Here is a 22769-nt window from a genome sequence, read left to right as displayed (position 1 = left end):
AGCCCTAAAAAGAAATCTGTGTCATTTTTTTTTTTAATTGATTCACACTCCTGACTGTTAGGTATGTGTGAAATACTGTGTGCAACCATGCCTGTTCTGGAGTCCCTGCTGTGGTTTGGTACGTCCTCCAGGGGTTATATGCTTCCGCTCACAGAAGCAAGGGCTTGGAGAATAATTTCACCCGAGGAGGATTGCTGTAACGCACCCATTTGGAAAGGTGCTATAAATGTTTAAGAGCGAAGAATGGTTGCAGTACTCTGAATGGTGCATAATCAGCTTTTCAAACACCATGACAATCAATAGATGACACAGAAATTTATAGCTCAGGTGAACAAGTAAGTGTGACCAGAGTTGTTAGGCACACTGACATGCCTTTAGGGGGCTCTGAGATCTTTCTTTTTCAGCTCTGGTGTTTCTTGTCCTCTCGTCTCCTACCCTGGTCTTACTCTGCCTCTAAAGAGAACAAATTTTCTTCACCTCATGTGGTTGTCATTACTGCTGTTCATCAAATATGCCCCACAGGATAGGGCTGCGCTTCCTGTCCCTCATGACTGGGGACTGAGCCCCCGTGAGCAGTTCTGGCTAGTGAGGGGAAGTGCCCTGTGCTCTTTTGGGGCACAGCAAGAAGCAACCTTCATGCTGGCAGCTGCTTCCCCATCCTGGATCCCTGAGTCACCACCATGTTCCACAATTCCTGCCAACCCGTGATGGGGGTGGTGTACTGTGAGCAGGGCATAAGCCTGTTTTGTTTTCAGACACGTAGATTGGGGGATTTTTTTAAATTGATAATCTAGTCAATCCAGCCTGGTCCTTATGCCTCTCACACATTCATACCTCTAGCCTGTGTATGACATTACAGTTTGTTGTGGTCATCAGCCAGGGTTGTTTCCTGTTACTTAGAAAAAGATGTGAGTTAAAAAATTCTATATTTGTACCAATCACCAAACTCGGATGTTTAGATGACTACTCCTTTTCATAGTATAAGGGGCCTTCTCCCTCACCTGCTGAAAAAGAAAGACATTTCTTCCTTAAACTGGTTAAGTGTCAGCTGTGTTCTTGGTTCCTTGCAGAATGACCTAAAGCCTAACAACTTCTTTGGAAAGAGACTCACAGTGGTTAATAACAGCAATGGGTCCATGAAGAGAATAAAATGCTGAGGGGAGCTGATGGGAATTGTCTCAACTCAGGAGACAGAAGTCTTCTTACAGGGGAAATGAACCCACAGCTCCTAGAACAAGAAAGGCCTCCCATTCGTTCATTCATTCATTTATGAATAATCATTGAGCATCTAATTTGTGCTCTGCCCAGATAAAGTTTATTTCCTGGTGAGGGGGGGCAGTGATATGAAATAAACAAATAGACCAAAGTGCAATGAAGGATATAAACAGGAATGAGATAGAGTAACAGGAGAAGAGGTGAATGGAGAAGGCCTCTCTGAAGAGGTGACCCTGGAGTTGAGACCTGGAGAAAAATGTCACCCAAAGAGCAGAAGAGCATTCCAGACAGAGAAGGGACTGTTCAAGGGCCTAAGGAGGAAAGGGTTAGGCATATACAACAAATTGTAGGGAAGGGGGACCCAAAGACGGTGTCACTGGGAGGACATGAGTCTGAGAGGTGGGCAGGGGCCTTCGGGCCGGAGTAAGGACTCCAGGTTTCATTCTGAGAGAATGAGGAAGTCATGAGGAGATTGGGAAGGAGATGATGTTTGCAAACTTTTTCTGTGAAGCCCTGAAAGTAAATATTTTAGGCTCTTCAGGCCATATAACTTCTGTGGCAACTATTCAGCTCTGTGAAAGCAGCCATCACTAATACATAAACGAACAACCGTGGCTGTACTCCAGTAAAACTACTTATGGACAATAAAAGCTAAATTTCACATTTTCATGTGCCACAAAATATTATTCTTCAGATTTTTTGACTATTTAATAATGTAAGAATCATTTTTAGCTTATGGGCTGTAAAAACTGGCAGCCACCTGAATTTGGCCTGCGGGCCAGTAGTTGGCCAGCCCCTAGTTTACATCACTCAGGCTAGATGACAGTTGATGCAGACTGTTTCAGAGGCCTTTGCAAAATAGTCCACCAGGAGGTGATAAAGGCTTGACTTGGGTGGTTATAGTGGCGGTGATGAGAAGGATTCAAGAGGTTACTGGGGGTTTGGGGCACAGGATGTGCTGATGTACAGGATATGAGGGTGAGAGAAAGACTGGTCACAGATAATTTGGTGGCGGTACCATTCATCGTGAGGAATCCACTGGGAAAGAGCAGATCTGGAAGCCAGAATTCTGAGTTTGTTTCAGTTTGTATCTTGATGAACTCCACGAGACGTGATTTGGAGCCCAGAGAGTGGAATGTCGTCACAGTGGGATTTTTCCAGAACTTTTTCTTACAAGCCGTGAGACCTTGGGCAAGCCACTTCTGTTCAATCTTTTTTTCTCTTCTCAAATACAGAGATGATATCTCCTGCCAGACCCCTGTCTAGACAGTGAGGAGGATCAGCTGAGACTTCACTTGAGCCTGATAAGGAATTCCTCTCTGATTCAGCATCTCAACTGAACCCAACCCCATCCAACTCTACATGAATTGATGGGTGATCCTTTAGATTTTTATGGGGAAACAGAGCAGAGCAGTCAGATCACTCACTGCAATTAGAACTTTCTAAAAATCTCTGTAAACCTCTCTGTTGTTTCCATGAAGTCCCTCTACCTCCCACTGCAGCCTCCAGGATGAAGAGGAAACACTCTTTCTTCATTATTTCTCAACACTTCTGACACCAAGTGTGTGCATTTTTTCCTCCCAAAATGACCAACCAATTCTCCAACTTTCTGGGCACCAGCTGGGTGTTCTATAATTCACTGCTCACACAGACTACCTGGAGTTAATGAAGATAACACAGCTAAGGGTTCAGTCCCACAAGACTGCTCCCACTTCAGAAGCCAATTGCAGGTAGTGGGTCCCTAGGTTACTCACACTCTGTCCAACTTGACTACAAATTGAGGATTCCCACAACCCTCTCCTCCAGTTCAATACTTCGTTATAACGGCTCATAGAGTTCAGAGAAACACTTATTTGTGTTTCCTGGTGTAATTACAAAGGATATTATTATATAAAGGATATAGATCAAGGGTATGTTGGGTAAGGTGCTGGAGCATCCCAAGTACAGGAGCCTCTGTCTCCATGGAAATGGGTTGCATCACCCTTCCAGCACGTGGATGTATACACCAACCTGGAAACTCTCTAAAGCCCATACTTTAGGGGGTTTTATGGAGGCCCCATCAGAGAGGCATGCTCATTACCTCAGTCTCCAGCTCCTCCCCTCGCCCCAGAGAATGGAAGGTGGGGCTGAAAGTTCTAAGCTTCTCATTGTGGCTTGATTTTCTAATAACCAGCCCTCATCCAAGATCCCACCAAGAGTTTCCTCCTTATCACTGAGAAAATCCCTAGGAGTTTAGGCAGTCTGTGTGAGGAAATGCGGAAGAAATCAAATGTGTATTTCTTAACTTGTCCCAAAGGGTCTTGCCTTTTTCTTCTTCTTTTTTTTTTTTTTCTCCTGAACTTGCCATCCTTAGTCTCTCACTCTATACACTCAAAAACCCCAGACTGGAGTTATGGGAGGAGAGGAACCTCCTAGCCATAGAGCTGCTGTATAGCCTGAATGTAGTGATCGACGCCCAAACCTACACATGTGATAAACTTGTGTAGACCCCAATACACACACACACAGACACACACGTAAAACTGGGGAAATAAGAATAAGATTGGTAGATTGTATCATTGTCACTTTTCTGGTTGTGATTTTGTTCTATAGTGTAAGGAACACATGGCTCTCTCTGTATCTTATAAGTGCACATAAATCTATAATTATCTCAAAATGAAAAGTTTCATTAAGAAAGAAAACCTGGCTTGCAAGCCCTGTTCAACAAGTTAGAGGCTAACCCAAACTTTTGAGCAAAATGCCCACCTTTGAGTTTTTGAAACAATTTTTCTCTACTTTTAATCTATGTCTAAAATTTTTCATTACATAAAAATGAATGAATACATTTCCTCACTAGCCATACACAAGCTCTCATGTTTCAAACCTGAGGAACTTTAGTTTGTCTCACCCTAGAAATTAAAAAAAATTAATATGCTTTTAAAAAAAGAGAATTTTTAAAGTATATTTTATTGATTATGTTGTTACAGTAGTTCCAATTTTTTCCCCTTTGCGCCCCTCTGCCCAGTACTCACCTTCCCTCCAGCAATCCCACCCCCCTTAGTTCATGTCCATGGGTCGGGTACATAAATTCTTTGGCTTCACCCTTTCCTATATTATTTTTAACTTCCCCCTCTCTATTTTGTACCAACCAATTATGCTTCTTAATGCCTGCATCATTTCCCCATTTATCCCCCTCCCTCTCCCAGCTGAAAGCCCTCCAAATGATCCACATACCTATGATTCTGTTCCTGTTCTGGTTTGCTTAGTAGGGTTTTGTTTTTATTTTTTAGATTCAGTTGTTGATAATTGTGGATTTATTGTCACTTTAGTGTTCATAGCTTTGATCTTCTTTTTCTTAAGTAAGTCCCTTTGACATTTCATATAATAATGGCTTGGTGATGATGAACTCCTTCAGCTTTACCTTGTCTGGGAAGCCCTTCATCTGCCCTTCCATTCCAAATGATAGCTTTGCTGAATAGAGTAATCCTGGTTGCAGGTTGCCTTTCATCACATTGAATTCTGCTTGCCAGTCCCTTCCTGCCTGCAAAGTGTCCTCTGAGAAATCAGCTGATAGTCCTATAGGCACCCCCCTGTAGGTAACTCTCCACCTCTCTCTTGCAGCCTTTTAAGATTCTCTTTTTATCTTTCACCTTTGGCATCTCAGTCATGATGCATTCTGGTGTGGTCCCCTCTGGGTCCAGCTCACTCGGGACCCTCCATGTTTCCCAGACCTGTATGTTCATCTCCTTCACAAAATTTGGGAAGTTTTCCTCCTTTTTTTAAAATTCTTGCTTCCTCATTCTGCACTGGTTGACTGTTTTTTTCTTCCTTATGTTCCAAATTATTGATTTGAACCCTGGTTTTCTTCCCTTCACCATTGGTTTTGTGTGGATTTTTTCCTTCGTTTCACTTAGCAAAGCCTTCCCTTCTTCCCTTATGCATTTGCCATACACAAGCTTATCTGTCAAACCTGTGAGCATCTTTATCACCAGTGTTTTGAACACTGCTTCTGTTAGGTTGTCTATCTCCTCATCTGTTAGGTTGACTGTCTCCTCATTGCTTAGTTCTCCCACTGGAACCTTGATTTGTTTCCCCTTTTGGGCCATACTTCTCTGTCTCCTCATTCTGACAGGCTCCTGTGTTTGTTTGCCTCCATGTCCCAGGTAGAGCTGTCATTCCTGTTATGTTGTAAGGGGTGGAGCCTTAGAATTTCATCAGTACAGGGTGACCTGTTTCACCACGTTGTGGCGCTGTATGTGGGGAAGGGGTCTGAGACACAGTTCAGAGCTTTGGTTATAGGAATGCTTACAGACCTAACAGCAGATCTTAAACAAGAGAGAGAAGGAATGAAGGCTAGTCCTGCTGAAATGAATGAGAACACATACAAAACAAGTGGTGAGGGAAAGAAAACCAGGGATCAAATCAACAAATCAGAATATAGGGAAGGAACAGTCAACCAGTGCAGAAAGAGGAAACAAAAAGTGAGGAAAATGAGGAGAGGCTCAGAAACCTATGGGACAGCTATAAGCAGGCCAACATCCAAATTATAGGGTTGCCAGAAGGTGAAGAAGAACTAGAAATTGAAAAATTATGTGAAAAAATAATGAAGCAGAACTTCCCTAACTTGGGGAAGGAAATAGACTTACAGGTCCAGGAAGCACAGAGAGTTCCAAAAAAAACCGGACCCAAGGAGAACCACACCAAGGCACATTATAATCAAAATGTCAAAAACTAAGGATAAAGAGAGAATCTTAAAAGCAGCAAAAGAGAAGAAGAGAATTATGTACAAAGGGGTCCCAATAAGACTATCAGCTGATTTTTCAAAAGAAGCTCTGCAAGCAAGAAGGGATTGATAACAAATATTCAAAGTAATGAAAAGCAAAATCTACAACCATGATTACTCTATCCAGCAAAGCTGTCATTCAGAATTGAAGGGCAGAGAAAGTGCTTCCAGGACAAAGTACGACTGAAGGAGTTCATCAGATCCAAGCCACTGTTATATGAAATGTTAAACGGACTTGTTTAGGAGAAGGAGGATCAAAACTATGAACATTAAAATGAAAACTGTATCACAACAATCAACAACAGAAGCTAGGGAATTGAAACAAAAGAAAACTAAGTAGGCAACGAGAGTGGGAAAAGAATTATAGGAATGGGGAACATTTCGAGGGGCAGTCAGCAGGGAGGGGGAAGGGGGAAAGGGAGGGAAATGGTACAGGAATTAAGAAGCATAGTAGGAGGGAATGTAGTAGACAGGAAGATGTTGAGAAGAACTATATGCACAGCCAATGGGCATGACTAAGGGGTGGGGGGACAAGTGGAGGAAGGGGGGGTCACTGGGTGGAGGGGAACCAAAAGAAATTAAATTGGGACAACTGTAACAGCATAATCAATAAAGCATATTAAAAAATAGAGAATTAAATTATGTCTAAAATGACATATATGAGCACCTACTTTGCATGAGGTGTGTATTTAAAAGCTAGAGATTCAGGGAAGAATGCAAGGAGAACCTAGACTTGGGGTGGGGACCACTCACACAGGTTGGGGAGACAGGTGGTGTGGGCTGAAGAAGTTTTCCAGGTGATTAAAATATCGGACCACTGCCCTGTACCCTCCCTCTACAATTAGGACTTACAGATCTATTTCAAGAGGATGAAATTGGCTGCTTTGGGCTTGAGGACCCTCCCACCCTCAGCAACAATCTTAAATCTCAAGGCTCCACAAGGCAAAAAACGATCATCAAAATTGCTGTCATCCCACTACGTATTCTAGTTCCAAAAGACACTTACACATGTTCCTTGAACAAGAGCCTCACAGTGCAGGAAGTTTAGGAAATTGTGTACAGTCCTCCTGTATCCATTTCCCTTTGGAAATTCACAAGATACAGTAAAATGTAAAGGCTCAGACAAATCTTACAATAAACCTGTTCAACTTTTTGAAATCAGCAATTCCCCAACTTGGTAGACACCTATTACTATCACTTGCTTATCCAGAGTTTGAGGAAAGCACTTCTGCTCTAACCTAGTGGGCACCTGCTTGCTGGATGCCAGACACTGCATGGCTTCTTCTGCCACCGGTGTGAGAGTGCAGGCCATCTCCCCTTCCTTTGCTTCTCTGGAAGGGTGGGAGGCCTCAGTCTTCCCCGAGAGAGAACTAGTTTTAGCTTGACTCATGCTCCAGGTTAAGAAGCCATCCAGTGTTGTTAAGAAATAAATGAGGAGGGAGTAGGGGTTTCTCACAGGACAGTTTCCTAAAAAGGGGAGGGGCTTTGCCTGAAAAGAATTTAGAGGGTAGATTTGGCCAAAGACCGCTGCAAGGAGGATTATTTGAAACCCTGGCACCCCATGGAAGCCAAGTCATTGCCTAGGAGTGCCTCCTCTCCATTCTAACAGTTATTGCTGCCACCTACACCCGGTTATCTGGTCACTGCCTTTCTACCAGTGCTCAGCCTGGCCTGATAACCGCCAGCAGAGGCAATGCTTTGCACAGTCCACCTTTCGGCTTTCCATATGTGTGGAAACACAGCCCCTCCACTCCCACAACCTTTCTATATTCCTCAAGCCCCAGAAAAGATGGATGGAATCCTGAGCTCTTAATGAGGTGGAGGTTGGGAGGGATGAGTATTTTTGGAGGACCAAATTAAATCAGTTCCAGGTCTGCAGAGCTGGATCAGTGATACAGGCACCTCTGCAAGGTAAGCATTATTACCCCACTTCACAGGTGAGAAAACTGAGGCTCAGACAGCTTAAGTGAGATGCCTGACATATATATATATAGCTACTTGGAGGTAGAGTAAGAAATTGAACCCAAGTGGGTCTTACTGAAGACCTTGAGTATTTGACAACAATCGGCACCACCCCCACCCTGCTGAGGTGCCAGCACCCACCCTCACCCTTACACCCAGGCCCACCCCCACAGCATGGCATAGGACCAGTTGCTGCTCCACTTGACAGAAAGACCTCTCCAAAGTTGTCACCACTTCTCTACTTCCAAATCAACAAATATATACTGGGACTCTGTTATTATAATGCACATTTTAATCCACAGGACAGTTTAAATGTAATACTTTATTTGCTCTTTCATAATCTCCTTGAATGATAAAGAGTTAAAGTTTTAAAATAATATTTTAAAGCCACAAAAACAAAGATGCCATTCTATGCTCTAGCACCCAAGAAATAACCTCTGTATAACATTTTGGCATTTTTGCTTTTCTGCCTTGCATTTTATGATTATGCTTTTAAAAGGTATATAAATAACACGAGTACAGTGTCCCTTACAAAAAAATTGAAGGCATAATGAATAACACTAAAATCTCTCCTGACCTTTATCACCACCCATTCCTAATCCCGTACTGATTGGGGAACTCAAGAGTTAAAGATTTTAGCCTTAGTTGATAGGCTTAAGTGATTAAAGCTGTAACTCGCAAGTTAAAGATGTTAGCCTTAGTTGATAGGCTTAAGTGACTAATGCATGTGGAAAGTCACTATTCCAGGAACTGGAATGTTTGACCATGTGACTCCAGGAGGTAAACCAGCAATTCAACCTTTGTTGGGGTCTTGCAAGCTTGGAGACTGGGTCTGAGTCATTGTGTTCCAGGAAGGGGATGCCCATGATGCAGATGGAGCATTGTTGATCAACAGACTGCAACTCTTATCCAATGAACCTTTTCTAAAACCCCTTCCCTACCCATCTATCCAATTAACCTTTACTCAAACCCTTACCACCCTTTCTTCTCCTTATAAAAAGATCTGCTTGAAAAGAGATGTTAAGACAATTTTTGAGGCTATATAACCTAGCATCTTCTCAGATCACCAGCCATCTGAATACAGTGCCCATAAAGATTCAGTCAGCCCTGGCAGGTGCAGCTCAGTGGATTGGGTGCCCACCTGTGAACTGAAAGGTCACTGGTTCAATTCTCAGTCAGTGCACATGCTTCGGTTGTGGGCCAAGTCAACAGTTGGGGGAGTGAGAGGCAACCAATTGATGTATCTCTCACAGATCAATGTTTCTTTTTCTCCCTCTCTTCTCCTCTCTCTAAAAATATATAAATTTAAAAAATTTTTTAAAGAGATTCAATCATTGTTTATACTTATTTGGTCTGGTAGTAACAGGCAATACAAACACCAAATTCTCCAGTTTCACTACCACCACTGAGAGAAACATTATTATAAATATGGTGAGTTCCTTCCAATTGTTAAAAATGCAATTTATGTACATAATTATGTCCACAGAAAATATAAAACTTTGTTTTTCAGGCTTCTGGTCAAGATGGCAGCATAGGTAAATGTAGGACCCAGCTCCTCCTACAACCACACCAAAATTACACCTAAACTAGAGAACAACCATTGTTCAGAACCACCTGAAATCTGGCTGAATGGAGGTCCTACAACTAGTGAATTAAAGAAGCCACAGAGAAAGTGGTAGGAGGGGCAGTGATGCAGCAGGTGCTAGTTCCACACTCATGTGTGGCAGATAAAATTCAGAAGGGATATCACAGGCTGCAGAGTTCCCCCCTGAGAAGTGAGGTGTCCAATCCCCACACCAGCACCCCCTGCAGCCCAGGGTACCAGGGCTAGGAAAAGAAGGTTCCATAATGCCTGGTTGTAAAAACCAGTGGGAATTGAGGCTGAAGGAGTCAGAAAGCATCTGGAGTCCCAGCCAGTTCCTCTTAAAGGAAACATGCATGTACTTACTCTGATTAATTCTCTCTGAACTCTGGTGCTGGGCAGCAGCTTGAAAGGCACCAGAAGCATATGGGGAGGGTAGTATCAGGGTTAGATCTAGGGGGACAGCTTTCTCCCAGACAGAAGTGCTGGCAGAGACCATTGCTACTTTATGAGCCCTCCCCAAATGGAGCTGGCAGGCAGGTGCCATATATGACACTACATCAACCTGGCTCACACTGTTCACACAGCCCTAGTGATTCCCTGAGGCTCTGCCCCACCCAAATTTCAAGCTCACCAAAACCATTTCCAGTGACTTTTCCATATGAATGGCCTGTGTTGGCTTATTCTTCAGACTTTCCTAAAATCTCTCAAACAAGCCACATCTGACTTAAGCATGTCCTATATGTCTTAAGTAGCCCCAACCCTGGCGCTAGAAGTGGCCAGCCTTGGTTCACAGCTTAGCCTCACTTGGGTACCTCCAAGCACAGCACAAGTAGTAGCCATCTTGAGATTGCTTTGTAGTACATGATGGGTGGCCCCAAGAAGAATGCTTGTGGTGGCTAACCTTGGCCTGCACCTCCCCAGAGGTTCCAGAGCCAGAAAACCTACTGGATAGCTTCAGACCATGTCAAAACACCACCATTCAACCACCTTAACAAGTGACACACTCATGGGGGTGGACTCAACAAGCACCAGAGCCCAGCTGAAGTAAGTGTTACTCAGTGGGGTGGGCCCCTGCATAGCTGATCCTCCACAGTGGTCAGAGGTCAGTGGTCAGTGGTTGCAGCCAGTTCTTGCAGCTGATCACACAGGGGTAAATCCCCTTCCATTGATGTGGCAGTAGCAATCAAGGCTCAAATGCAAGAGGAGGGTATACACAGCCCACAAGTGGGCTCACTTTGAGTACCCAGCTTGGGTGATAGGGGAGCCTGTGCCACTGGACCCTATAGGACATCTGCTACATTAGGCCACTTCACCAAGCTCACAAGATGTAGCAGCTCTACCTAATACATAGAAACAAACATAGGGAGACTGCCAAAATGAGGAGACAAAAAAAAGTTCCAAATCAAAGAACAGAACAAAACTTCAGAAAAAGACCTAAACAAGATAAAGCAAGCAATCTATAAGCAGACTGCAAAACACTGGTTATAAGAACGATCACTTAATTTAGGGGAAGAGTAGATGAACTTAGTAAGAACTTCAGCAGAGAGATCGGAAACATAAAAGTGGAACTAGAAACCACAAAAAGGAACCAATCAGAAATGAATTCTTTAACTGAAATGAAGAACACATTATAGGGAATCAGCTCTGGGGCAGACTAAGCAGAGAGTCAAATCAGAGATTGGGAAGATAAGAAAGCAAAAAACACCCAATCAGAACAGCAAAAAGAAAAAAAAGATTAAAAAAAAAGTATAGTGTAAGAAGCCTCTGGAACAACTTTGAGCATACCAACATTTGCATCGTGGGAGTGCTGGAAGGAGAAGAGAGAAAGCAAGAAATTGAAAACCTATTTGAAAAAATAATGACAGAAAACTTTCCTAACCTGGTGAAGGAAATAGACATACAAGTCCAGGAAGTGTAGAGTCCCAAACAAAGATGAACCCAAAGAGGACCACACCAAGACGCGTCATAATTAAAATGCAAAAGGTTAAAGACAAAGAGAGATGAGACTCTTAAAAGCAACAAGAGGAAAGCAGTTGGTTCGGTCGGCAGCCGTCCATCTCGAGAGACGATGGTGTAGCTTCTTAAGAGTCTATCTGCACCGCCGAGAATGGCTGTGCAGTCTGACTCGGGAGTGACACGGTATCTGTCTCCTCCCGTGTTGAATCGACATCTTGCGATGACGCTGGAGTGTCCTCTCCAGTGAAGCTGAAGCTACAGAGCCTGGGCAGGGTGATATGGAGGGTCTGCTGTTGCCCATGCAGCAGACCCCCCCTCTCTTCGCAGCTGAAGTGTCCAAGGGAACGACGGAGCCAATACAGCTTGGCTTCAGGTGCGCCGCAGGAGTTGCCGGTGTTGACTACAACGTCAAACCGCCTTAGGGACTCCGGCTCCGGATTTTCTGTCGGGGTTTACTCCCTTAGCCTTTCCCCTGAAGAGGTATGCCGCAAGGCAGCGGAGGTTTTTTGGAGTCAGAGTTTTCCTTCTCTGATGTGCCCTGACTGGAAGATCGAACCAGCGACACTTAGCTCGCAGGCCAACGCTCAATCCACTGAGCCAAACCAGCCAGGGTTAAAGCACTTGGTTACCTACAATAGAACTCCAATAAGACTGTCAGCTGATTTCTCAACAGTTGCTTTACAGGCCACAAGGGATTGGCAAGAAATACTCAAAGTGTTGAAAAGCCAGGACCTACAATCAAGTTTACTCTACCCAGCAAAGCTATCATTTAGAATTGAAGGACAAATAATGAGCATCCCAAACAAGAAAAAGTTAAAGGAGTTCATCACCACCAAACCAGTATTATATAAAATATTAAAGGGTCTTCTTTAAGAAGAAGATCAAAAATATGAAAAACAAAATGGGAATAAGTACATATTTATTAACAAATGAATCTAAAAAAAAAAAAGCCAAAATAATAAGCAGAACAGAAACAGACCCATAGATAGAGAACATTTTGACAGTTGCCAAATGAAAGGGGGTTTGGGGGATGGGTGAAAAAGGTGAAGGGATTAAGAAGTACAAATTGGTAGTTACAGAATAGTCATGGGGATGTAAAGTACAGCATAAGGAATATAATCAATAATATTGTAATAACTATGTATGGTGCCAGGTGGTTACAAGATTTATCAGAATGATCACTAAGTTATATAATGTCTAATCACTGGAGTGTATACCTGACACTAATATAATATTGTATGTTAACTGTAACTGAAAAATAAAAAATTATTTACAAATTTTTGTTTTGTAGTTTTTATTTACAGAAACCAGTGTTACACTACATATATCATTTGGCACCTTGCCTTTTTTTTTTTTTTTACTCAGTATTATTATTTGAGGTCTACTCATATTTAAATATATTAATCTAACTCATTTCCTTTTTAATTTTTTTAGCCATGGGAGAAGTTTTATTATCTCAAAGTACAGACCTTTGAAAGTACAAAACAAAATCTAGATGCTAATAAAAATGGACAAATTCAGCTATGTAGAAATAAAAAATGCCTATAAAATGAAAGCCACCATAAGCAGAGTCAGATGACAAATGATTACACGCATGTATTTGCATTTCATATCATAGGAAAATGGAAATTTTCCCTTTTTAGTTTTATTGAGGTATATTTGACTAAACTGTAAGATATTTAAAATGCACATTGTGATAAGTTGATGTACATATACATTGTGAAAGATTCTTCCCTAGTTAATCAACACTCCCATTGCCCTGGCTGGTGTGGCTCAGTGGATTGAATGCCAATCTGTGAATCAAAAGGTTGTTCGTTTAATTCCTGGTCAGGGTACATGCCTGGGTTGCATGCCAGGTCCCCAGCTGGGGGTGTGTGAGAGGGAACTGGCCAATGTTTCCCTCGTGCTTTGGTGTTTCTCTCAGTCTCTTTCTCTCTCCCTTCGCCTCTTTCTAAAAATAAATAAAAATAAATTTTAACACATCTATCATCTCACATATTTATCTTTTGTTTGTGTGAGACAACATTTAAGTTCTAGTATAATAGCAAATTTCAATTATACAATCCAGTGTTATCAACTATAGTCACCATGGTTTTACATTAGATCCTCATAACTCATTTATCTTAAAACTGAAAATTGTATCCTTTAACCAACATCTCCCTATTTCCTCACCTCCCAGATCCTGGCTACCACTTTTCTACTCTCTGTTTCTAAGAGTTTGACATTTTTTAGATTCCACATATAAGTGATACCTCTCAGTATCAGTCTTTCTCTGTCTGATTTATTTTACTTAGCATATAATGCCCTCAAGGCCCATCCCTGCTGTTGAAATAGACTGGATAATAGTCCATTATATATATGCACCGCATCTTTTTTATTTATTTGTCTGTTACCAGACACTTAGGTTGTTTCCATATCTTTGCTATTGTGAATAATGCTGCAATAAACACAGGGATGCAGGTATCTCTTCGATATCTGGTTAACATTTCCTTTGGATATATACCCAGAAGTGGGGTTGCTGGGTCATACAATAGTTCTGTTTTTAATTCTTTGAGAAAGTTTCATACTGTTTCCCATAGTGGTTGTACCAATTTACATTCCTACCAGTAGTGAACAAAAGTTCCCTTTTATCCACATCCTTGTCAACGCTAAACTCTTGTCTTCTTGATGATTGCCATTCTAACACGTGTGAGGCAATATCTCATTGTGGTTTTGATTTGCGTTCCCCTGATGACTGATGGTGTTGAGTACCTTTTCATGTACCTGTTGGCCATTTGTATATCTTCTTTGGAAAAATGTCTATTCAGTTCCTCTGCCCATTTTTAATTGAACTTCTTTTTTTATTTTTCTGCTATTGAGTTGTATGAATTCTTTGTATATTTTGGATATCAACCTCTTATCAAATATATGATTTGCAAACACTTTCTCTGACTCTGTAGATTGCTTTTTCATTTTGTTGATGGTTTCTTTTTGTTGTGCATTTTTAAAAAGCTTCTCAATATTTCAAGACATCAGTCTAGCAAAACTCTAAGGCAGGTATCATAGGAATCCAGCCCAAGTATTTACCTAGTCTACTTATCCATCCACCCTTCCTTGAGATTGCTGCCACACTGAATGTCCTGGCATGGGTCTCTCCGTATATGGGTTTGACCCACAGTGGAGCTACCACCGAACTGTCAGCAAAGCCATTGAACTGATTTACAGCCACACAAACACTCTGCAAGGGTGCTATTTCCCCACTTCACTGACAACCCTTGAAGTTGTCAGACTTTAACATTTTTACTTAGTCTCCCCCACTCATGTAACTGTTCAAGACAAAACAAAACAAAGCAACAACAAACCCACAACCACCAGGACAAATAAAAAACCCATCCCCTCTCACCTATTCACCACCACCTCTCATTCTTACCACTGCAAAAACTACCAATTCATTTTGTAACCTTCTAATCTTTTCCCCACACAGCTATGGAGTGCTCTTATAAAATGAAATATTTCAAAAATTGAGACAAGTAAAGAGAATAATATAACAAAACGCCCATGTGCTTACTTTGTTAAATATCCAGCTTTATCAATTTTAACATATTGTTGTATATACTTCCCATTCATGTTTTTATACTTTTCCTACAAATTCTTCTGTTGTAACCATAACCATAAACAGTCTATAGAATTGTTTTTGCATATTTTGAAACATTTTACAAATGGCATCAGACAGTATGCAACTTTCTGCAGCTTTCTTGATTTAGACCCTGTGATTTTAGAGGCATCATGTTGATATATGTAGCTCCTGTTCATTTACACCAACAGCGGCACTGTATTCTATTATAGCAGTACAAGTTATCCATTCTCTTGTGATTCTGTGTTTTTATTGTTGCAAACAATGCTGGGTGAGCATTCTTTAGGCACATGCATAATAATGTCCCTAAGAAATATGCTGTGAGTAGAATTGGTGGGAATAAGGAAATACCCCTCAGCTCTGCTAGATTTTGCCAAAGTTCTCTTGAAGTGATTATACCAGTTCACACTCCTAAAAGTGTAAAGATGTGTTAATATCTAACAATGTCTTTATATGTATTTAATGTGCTACTTCTTGATTCCTTTTGACAGCAAGCAGTTTTTCAGATTGGCTTATTGGCCATTTGTTCCTCCTTCTGTAAAGTGCCTGTTAGCAACATCTGCCATTGAAAAAAATTGTATGTTTCTAAAAAATTGATTCGTAGGACTTTTTAATAGATTCCAGATGCTAAGTTATGGTTGGTTATTTGCATTGCAAATAATTTCTTCAATCTGTGTCTCATCTTTAACTGTATTCATTGTATCTGTTGTTGTACAACAGTTCTAAATTTTAATGAGGTCAAATTTATCAATTCTTTTCTGTAATTGGAAGCTTTTGTGTCTTGTTTAACAGATCCTTTCCTTCCCAACTTTAGACTACAAAGATACTCTATTTTCTTCTAAGTATTGTAAAGTTTTGCTTTTCCCATTAATCTTTAATCCACATAGACTTTCTGTGGCATCTATGAAGATTGATTATCCCATAAAGATAATATTTTGTCCCAGCATCATTTATTAAATAGTTCTTCATTTCCCCACTAATGTAATGCAGCCTCTCTCGTATATCAAGTTTCCAAGTATGAGTGGGTTTATTTTCTGGACTGTAGTCCGTTTTAATCCATGGGGCTATTTTCCATCTCTGTGCTAATACCACACTGTCTGAGATCATATAATTATATAATAAACCTTGATATCTAGTATGGAAAGTTCCTTCTACTTCTTGTTATATCTCTTCACAATTCTGTAGTTCTCCTTTGTTGTTGTTTTTGGTCTTCAATATTAATATTAAAATAAGCTTGTTGAGTACCACAAAAATTTGTATAGATCTGGTTAAGATGGTGGCATGGGCAGACATGGCTTGCCTCTTCACACAACCACATCAAAATTACAACTAAAATATAGGGCAACCATCAGCCAGAACTGTCAGAGATTGAGTTGAATGGAAGTCTGACAACTGTGGAATTGAGACAGGTGAAAGGGGTGCAGATGCAGAACAGTCTGGTCTCTCACCCATGGGTGGTGAATAAAAACTTGGGAGTGACATCTCAGGAGCAAGGAGTCCCAGCCCCACATCAGGCCCCCCAGCCCAGGGTTCCAGTGCCAGGAAAATAAGTCCCCACAACACCTGGCTGTAAAAACCAGTGTGGATTGAGTCAGTGGAAGAAACTTCTGGAGTGCCAAGCAGTTTCTCTTAAAGAACCCACAGAGGGACTCACCTACACAGACTCACTCCCTCTGAGCTCCAGCACCATGGTAGCAGCTTGAAAGGCACCAGCGGTACACAAGGAGAGACTGAGGTGCCTGGCTTCAAGGTGAATGGGGGTCATTGTCTTTTTTCTGAGCCCTCTCCTCACAGAGCCAGAAAGCTGGTGCCGTATCTGAGACTCCATCAACCAAACTAACACTGTTTGACCCGCCTTGGAGATCACCAGAGACTCTTCCCCACCCAAATTACTGGCCCACCCAAGCTGCTTTTCCACATGAATGGCTGGTCTTGGCTCATGCTGCACAACTTCCTAAATCCTCTCAAACAAGCAACAGCTGGCCTCAGTGAGCTCCAGGTCCTGCACTACCAGCAACTAGCTTAGATTCACAGCTTGGCTTTGCCTGGGAATCTCCAAGCCCAGCACAAGTAGCCACTATCTCAGATTGCTTTATAGCTCAAGCAGGGTGCCCCAGGCAAAACACAGGTGGGGGCTGATCTTGGCCTGCACTACACGGGAAATCCCAGGGCCAGCAAACCCAGTGGACATTTATAGACCACATCAGAGCACCACCACCCTGCCCCTGCAAAGCTGACCCTCCACAGAAGGCAGAGGTTGGTGATCAGTGCTCACAGCCAGTCCTTGCAACTGACTGGCCTGGGTAAATCCCTCCCATTGATCTGCCAACAGCAACCAAAACTCAACTACACAAGGAGGGTGTACTCAGCCCGCATAAAGGGCTCACCTCAAGTACCCAGCTTGGGTGATAGAGGAGACTGTGCCACTGGACCCCACAGGACACCAACTAAAACTGAACCCACAGGCTTCCCCAATTGAAGCAGAACCCATGGGCTGTTCAGTTATGAGGGGCTCGATTGCCCACTGTCAAAAAGTATAACTCTCAATACCAGAGTTTGGTGAAGAGAAAATGAATTGTTTATTTAAAGGCAATACAGATTTAGATTAATGGTGGATATCTGCCATTAAGTCTTACTTTATTTAAAACACCAACAAGCACGAAGCTCTGCCTCCCCCTGCCAAAACAGGTTAGTTTTAGAATAGAAAAGTCAGAGATACCATTTCCCTACTTCCCAGACACAATTCAGCTTTACTGGCAGCTTTCAATTATTTGTGGCTGATTGGGGGTGGGGGAAGGTTAGCCTGTCATGGTGTTCTCCAGCTCTAAATCCAGAACCATGTGGTTCTCCTCTTCTACCTCCTTACAAACCATGTGGAGTTCTCCCTTCCCTTTCAAAGCCACATGGTTCTCTCCCCTTTGCAAATGGCTGCCACCTTATATTTAAACCCCTGACCATGGCTTGTGATGCAGTGGGCATGGTAACTGTTTCTGATCACTTGCAGAACCTTGCGCAGGCCTGTAAGTTCTTTTGTCATCATTCTATGGTCAAAACCCCTCCCATCTTCTTGGGGCCTTAGAAAGACCAAAGCCATTTGCATAATTAAGACGCTAGCTACCAGTCATAGATATGCAAAGGCATCTCTTAGGAAAAATAGCTGAGCTCCACTGAATCTCCTCCCCTATCCCCAAACCACAGGCTCTGGAGAATTTTGGGAACCCTGCTCTGTAATACTACTACATTAGGCCATACTACCAAGACATGGAGTCAAAGCAGCTCTACCCAATATACAGAAACAAACACAGGGAGGCTGCCAAATTGAGGAGGCAAAGAAATATGGCTCAAATTAAAGAACAGAACAAAACCTCAGAAAAAGAAAAAAGTGAAATGAAGATAGCCAACCTATAAAATGAAGAGTTCAAAACACTGGTGATCAGGATGCTCAGAGAAACGATTGAGTATGGCCACAAAATAAAGGAAGAAGTGAAGGTTATACAAAGTGAAATAAAGAAAAATATACAGGGAACCAACAGTGATAGGAAAGAAGCTGGGATTCAAATAAATAATTTGCAGCAAAGAGAAGAAATAAATATTCACCCAGGACAGAAAGAAGAAATAAGAATTGAAAAAAAAATGACGCGAGGATTGGGAACCTCTGGGACAACTTTAAATATGCCAACATCCAAATCATAAGGGTGCCAGAAGGAGAAGAGGAAGAGCAAGAATTTGAAAGCTTAATTGAAAAAATAATAAAAAAAACTTCCCTAATTTGGCGAAGGAAGTAGACATACAAGTCCAGGAAGCACAGAGAGTCCCAAACAAGCTAGACCCAAGGAGGACCACACCAAGACACATCATAATTAAAATGCCAAAGGTGAAAGATAAAGAGAGAGTCTTAAAAGGCTGCAAGAGAAAAGCAGAGAGTTACCGACAAAGGAGTTCCAATAAGACTGTCAGCTGATTTCTCAAAAGAAACTTTGCAGGCAAGAAGGGACTGGTAAGGAGTATTCAAAGTGATGAAAAGCAAAGACCTACCACCAAGATTACTCTATTCAGCAAAGCTATCATTTAGAATGGAAGGGCAGATAAAGTACTTCCCAGACAAGGTAAAGGTAAAGGAGTTCATCATCACCAAGCCATTATTATATGAAATGTTAAAGGGACTTACTTAAGAAAAAGAAGCTCAACACTATGAACATTAAAATGACAACAAATTCACAACTGTCAACAACTGAACCTAAAAACTAAAAACAAAAACAAACTAAGCAAACGACCAGAACAGGAACAGAATCATAGGTGTGGAGATCACTTGCAGGGTTATCAGCTGGGAGGGGAAGGGGGAGAAATAAGGAGACGGTGTAGGGACTAAGAAGCATAATTGGTTGGTACAAAATAGACAAGGGGAAGTTAAGAATAATATAGGAAAGGGTGAAGCCAAAAAACTTATATGCAGGACCCATGGACATGAACTTAGGAGGAGGATTGCTTGAGGTAAGAAGGGTACCAGGTAGAGAGGGGCAAAGGGAAAATATTGGGACAACTGTAACAGCATGACCAATAAAAGATATTTAAATTTTTATAGAAATTTTTATTTGTACTATACTAGATTTATAGATGAAATTCAGAAGAGCTGACACTTTTTTGATAGTATCTTCAAACCCAGTCATATTACCCACGAACATTTAAAAATCTCGGTTTATTCAGATATTTTTATGTCCTCTATAAAGGTTTTGCATATCTTTTGTTAGATTTATTCCAAAGTGTCCTAAAGTTTATTGCAATTGTGAATGACATTTTACATTATATTTCCCAATTGATTATTACTTGTGTATGGATATAGTGTGCATTATTTTTATGTTGGCCTCTTTTAGCAATTTTGCTGAGTTCTTTTATTAATTCTATTTGTTTTTCTGGATATTTTCATAGTACAGAATTCCTAACACATCCACTTCTGGAAGTAGCACCTTGGATACTACAAGTCTTGTTGCCAAAATCGTGTCTATCCTTCTCAAAACATGGTTCTTATTACACAGCTGAGACGGCAAGAAGAAAATGAAATCTCCAGGTGATGAGACTTTTGGCTAGCAGCTCAGAGGAGTGGAACCCCCAACCTTGCAATTAAGTCACCACAGCCCCAGGTTGATACATACCTTGGCATCCAAAAAAGCAAAAGCAAACATTATCTGGAGAAAGTCATCCTCATTGAAGGCTTGAATTAATATCTAATAATGTAAACTAAAAAAAAAAAAAAGTCTCCAAAGGCACAAGGAAGTAACTCCCATGAGTGAGAGTCAGGTGAAGCAACCAGCAACAGGGTTAGATCCTTAAGGATATTAGATATTGAAATCATTAGATAGAGGGTATAAAATAACTATGTTGGGAGTGAGAGATTGACTCACAAATGTGGGCTAGCAATAAAAGACTATCAAAATTGGGAAGATTGACAAAAACTGATAAACATGTAGTCCTTATAGATATGAAAACTATAATTTAAAAACAAAATGTGAAAAGCAGATTAGACCCTATCAAAGACTTGGTTGAAGAAAGAATTAGTGAACTAGAAGGTAAATATGAAGATATTACCAATAATTTAATACAAATTAGAATATAGAACTTATTAAAAAGATGAAAATATATGAAATTATCTAATATACATGTTGATTAGAGTTTAAGAGGAGAAAATATAATAGAAGAGAGTACAATTGAAGAGATAATGGGTGAGAATATTCTAAAATTGGTGGGAGATATCAGTCTTCATTTAACTCAAGGAGGATACACTAAAAAGAAAAATCCAACCTAATGTGGTAGGTAAAATAGCCGTGAATTCTTTGACACTTCTCCCTGCAAAAGGTAGAGCCAATTCCCCTCCCCCTGCTTGTGGGTTTGACTTTATGACTTCCCGATCTCTTTGTTCTTCTTTTTCTTCTTCTTTTTTTTTTTTTTTGTCCTTTCTTTCTTCCTTCTTGAGGATTTCCAATCTGATCCCCCTCCAATTTACTCCTCAGTTTATAATAAGCCTATCTATTCTGTTGCTTATTTAATTATTGTATTTTCATATTTAATATTCTGTTTCAGCTACTACATTTTTCATACCCAATGGTGTGTTTCTGCTTGGTTCTTTTTTATGTTTTCTTATTTTGTTTCATATTTTTACTGTCTCCATTTTTCTATGTTTGTAAGGCTAATTAGAACATTTTGACCCATCTGTTCTAGTATTTATACTTATGATTGAATCTGAAACCCAATATGTTGTTTTTCTTTTGAAATATTTGTGCTCCTCAGTGCTCATTTCGCTTGGGGCACTGGATACTCTGTCAGGCAAAGCACAAGTCCAGACCTTTGTGCTTGTCACTCCAAATTAGCTCTGCAGGCACAGGGGTAGGGCAAGTGAGATGTAGGGTGGAAAGCCCTAGGTGTCAGAAAATCTCAGTTCTCACCACACAGAACAACTCTGCATGTCAAGAACACACAAAACACACACATTCATCCCTTTACCCAGAGAAAAGCAGAATTAGGAGGTGATACTTCTTAGATCATAATTTACCAGCCCTAGGGGTTTATAAAGCAAGAGGTGGGGAACAGGCTATCTAAGGATAATTAGTCTCTATCTGTTTTTCTCAGCTCCACACAAATGTTGGGCCTCTAATTTTACTCCTATTGACACCTTGATTAGAGATCTGAGTCACAGCAACCATGAACAAAACAGATACTATTTATCCCAAAGCGATGGCAGAAGAAAAGCAAAGGAAGAACTCCAGCAATTTCCAGGGAGTCTTCAGAACTTCCTTGGTCTTCTCCTCGTGTAGTTCCTTTGGCACTGACCTCTAGAGAAGGAGCCAGAATTTGTGCTAGTTCAGCATCTTGGTAAGAAATGGCACTGCAGCCCTGACTGGCATGGCTCAGTGGATTGGGTGTCCTCCTGGAAACCAAAGTATCCATGGTTTGATTCTGGTCAGGGCGCATGTTTGGGCTGCGGGCCGGGTCCCTGACTGGGGGTGTGTGAGGGGCAACTGATCAATGTTTCTGCCTCATATCCATGTTTCCCTCTCTCTCTCCCTCTCTTTCCCTCTCATTAAAAATAAATAAATAGACTTCCGGCCAAGATGGAGACCTAGACTGACAGGCTCTGTCTCCTTCCACAACTAAGAAGGAATACAACTACTGCAAAACCAGAAATAATCAGAAAGCTACATGGAAGTACAATGTATGAAGTTATAAAGAAGTGGTGCTCATCCTGATGGGTAGGAGGGGCAAAGCCAGGGCAGAGAGGTCAAGCTGTGCTGGCAGTGGCAGCTGTGGCGACAGCGGTGGGATGGCAGTAAGCACAGACACCTGTATTTAAGGGGAGGCCAGAAGGGCCTGGGGAGCACCCCCAACTGCAGACCAGACCCGTCAGCTTGCGATTCCAATGCCAGGGGAGGTGGACCCCCATTGCCTCGGACTGTGAGGGCTGGAGGGCATGGCAACAGAAGAGGACGCTCCCAGTCTCTCAGGGGGGAGTGAACGGCAGGAATCCATCTTGGACCCCAGCCCACACAGAAAACGCCACACCGTGGTGAGAAGGGTTGCCCGGCAGTGACGAGTGCACAGGGCTCTGCCCCCTATAGAGTAGGAGGTGTGACCGTCCCACCTAGGAAACAAAGGTAAACACAAAACTGTCAGGATGGCACAGATCA

This window comes from Furipterus horrens, unplaced genomic scaffold (genome assembly GCF_987537825.1).
Source record: "Furipterus horrens unplaced genomic scaffold, mFurHor1.1.pri manual_scaffold_9, whole genome shotgun sequence".
Taxonomy (NCBI): Eukaryota; Metazoa; Chordata; class Mammalia; order Chiroptera; family Furipteridae; genus Furipterus; species Furipterus horrens.
This window is presented reverse-complemented; position numbering follows the sequence as displayed.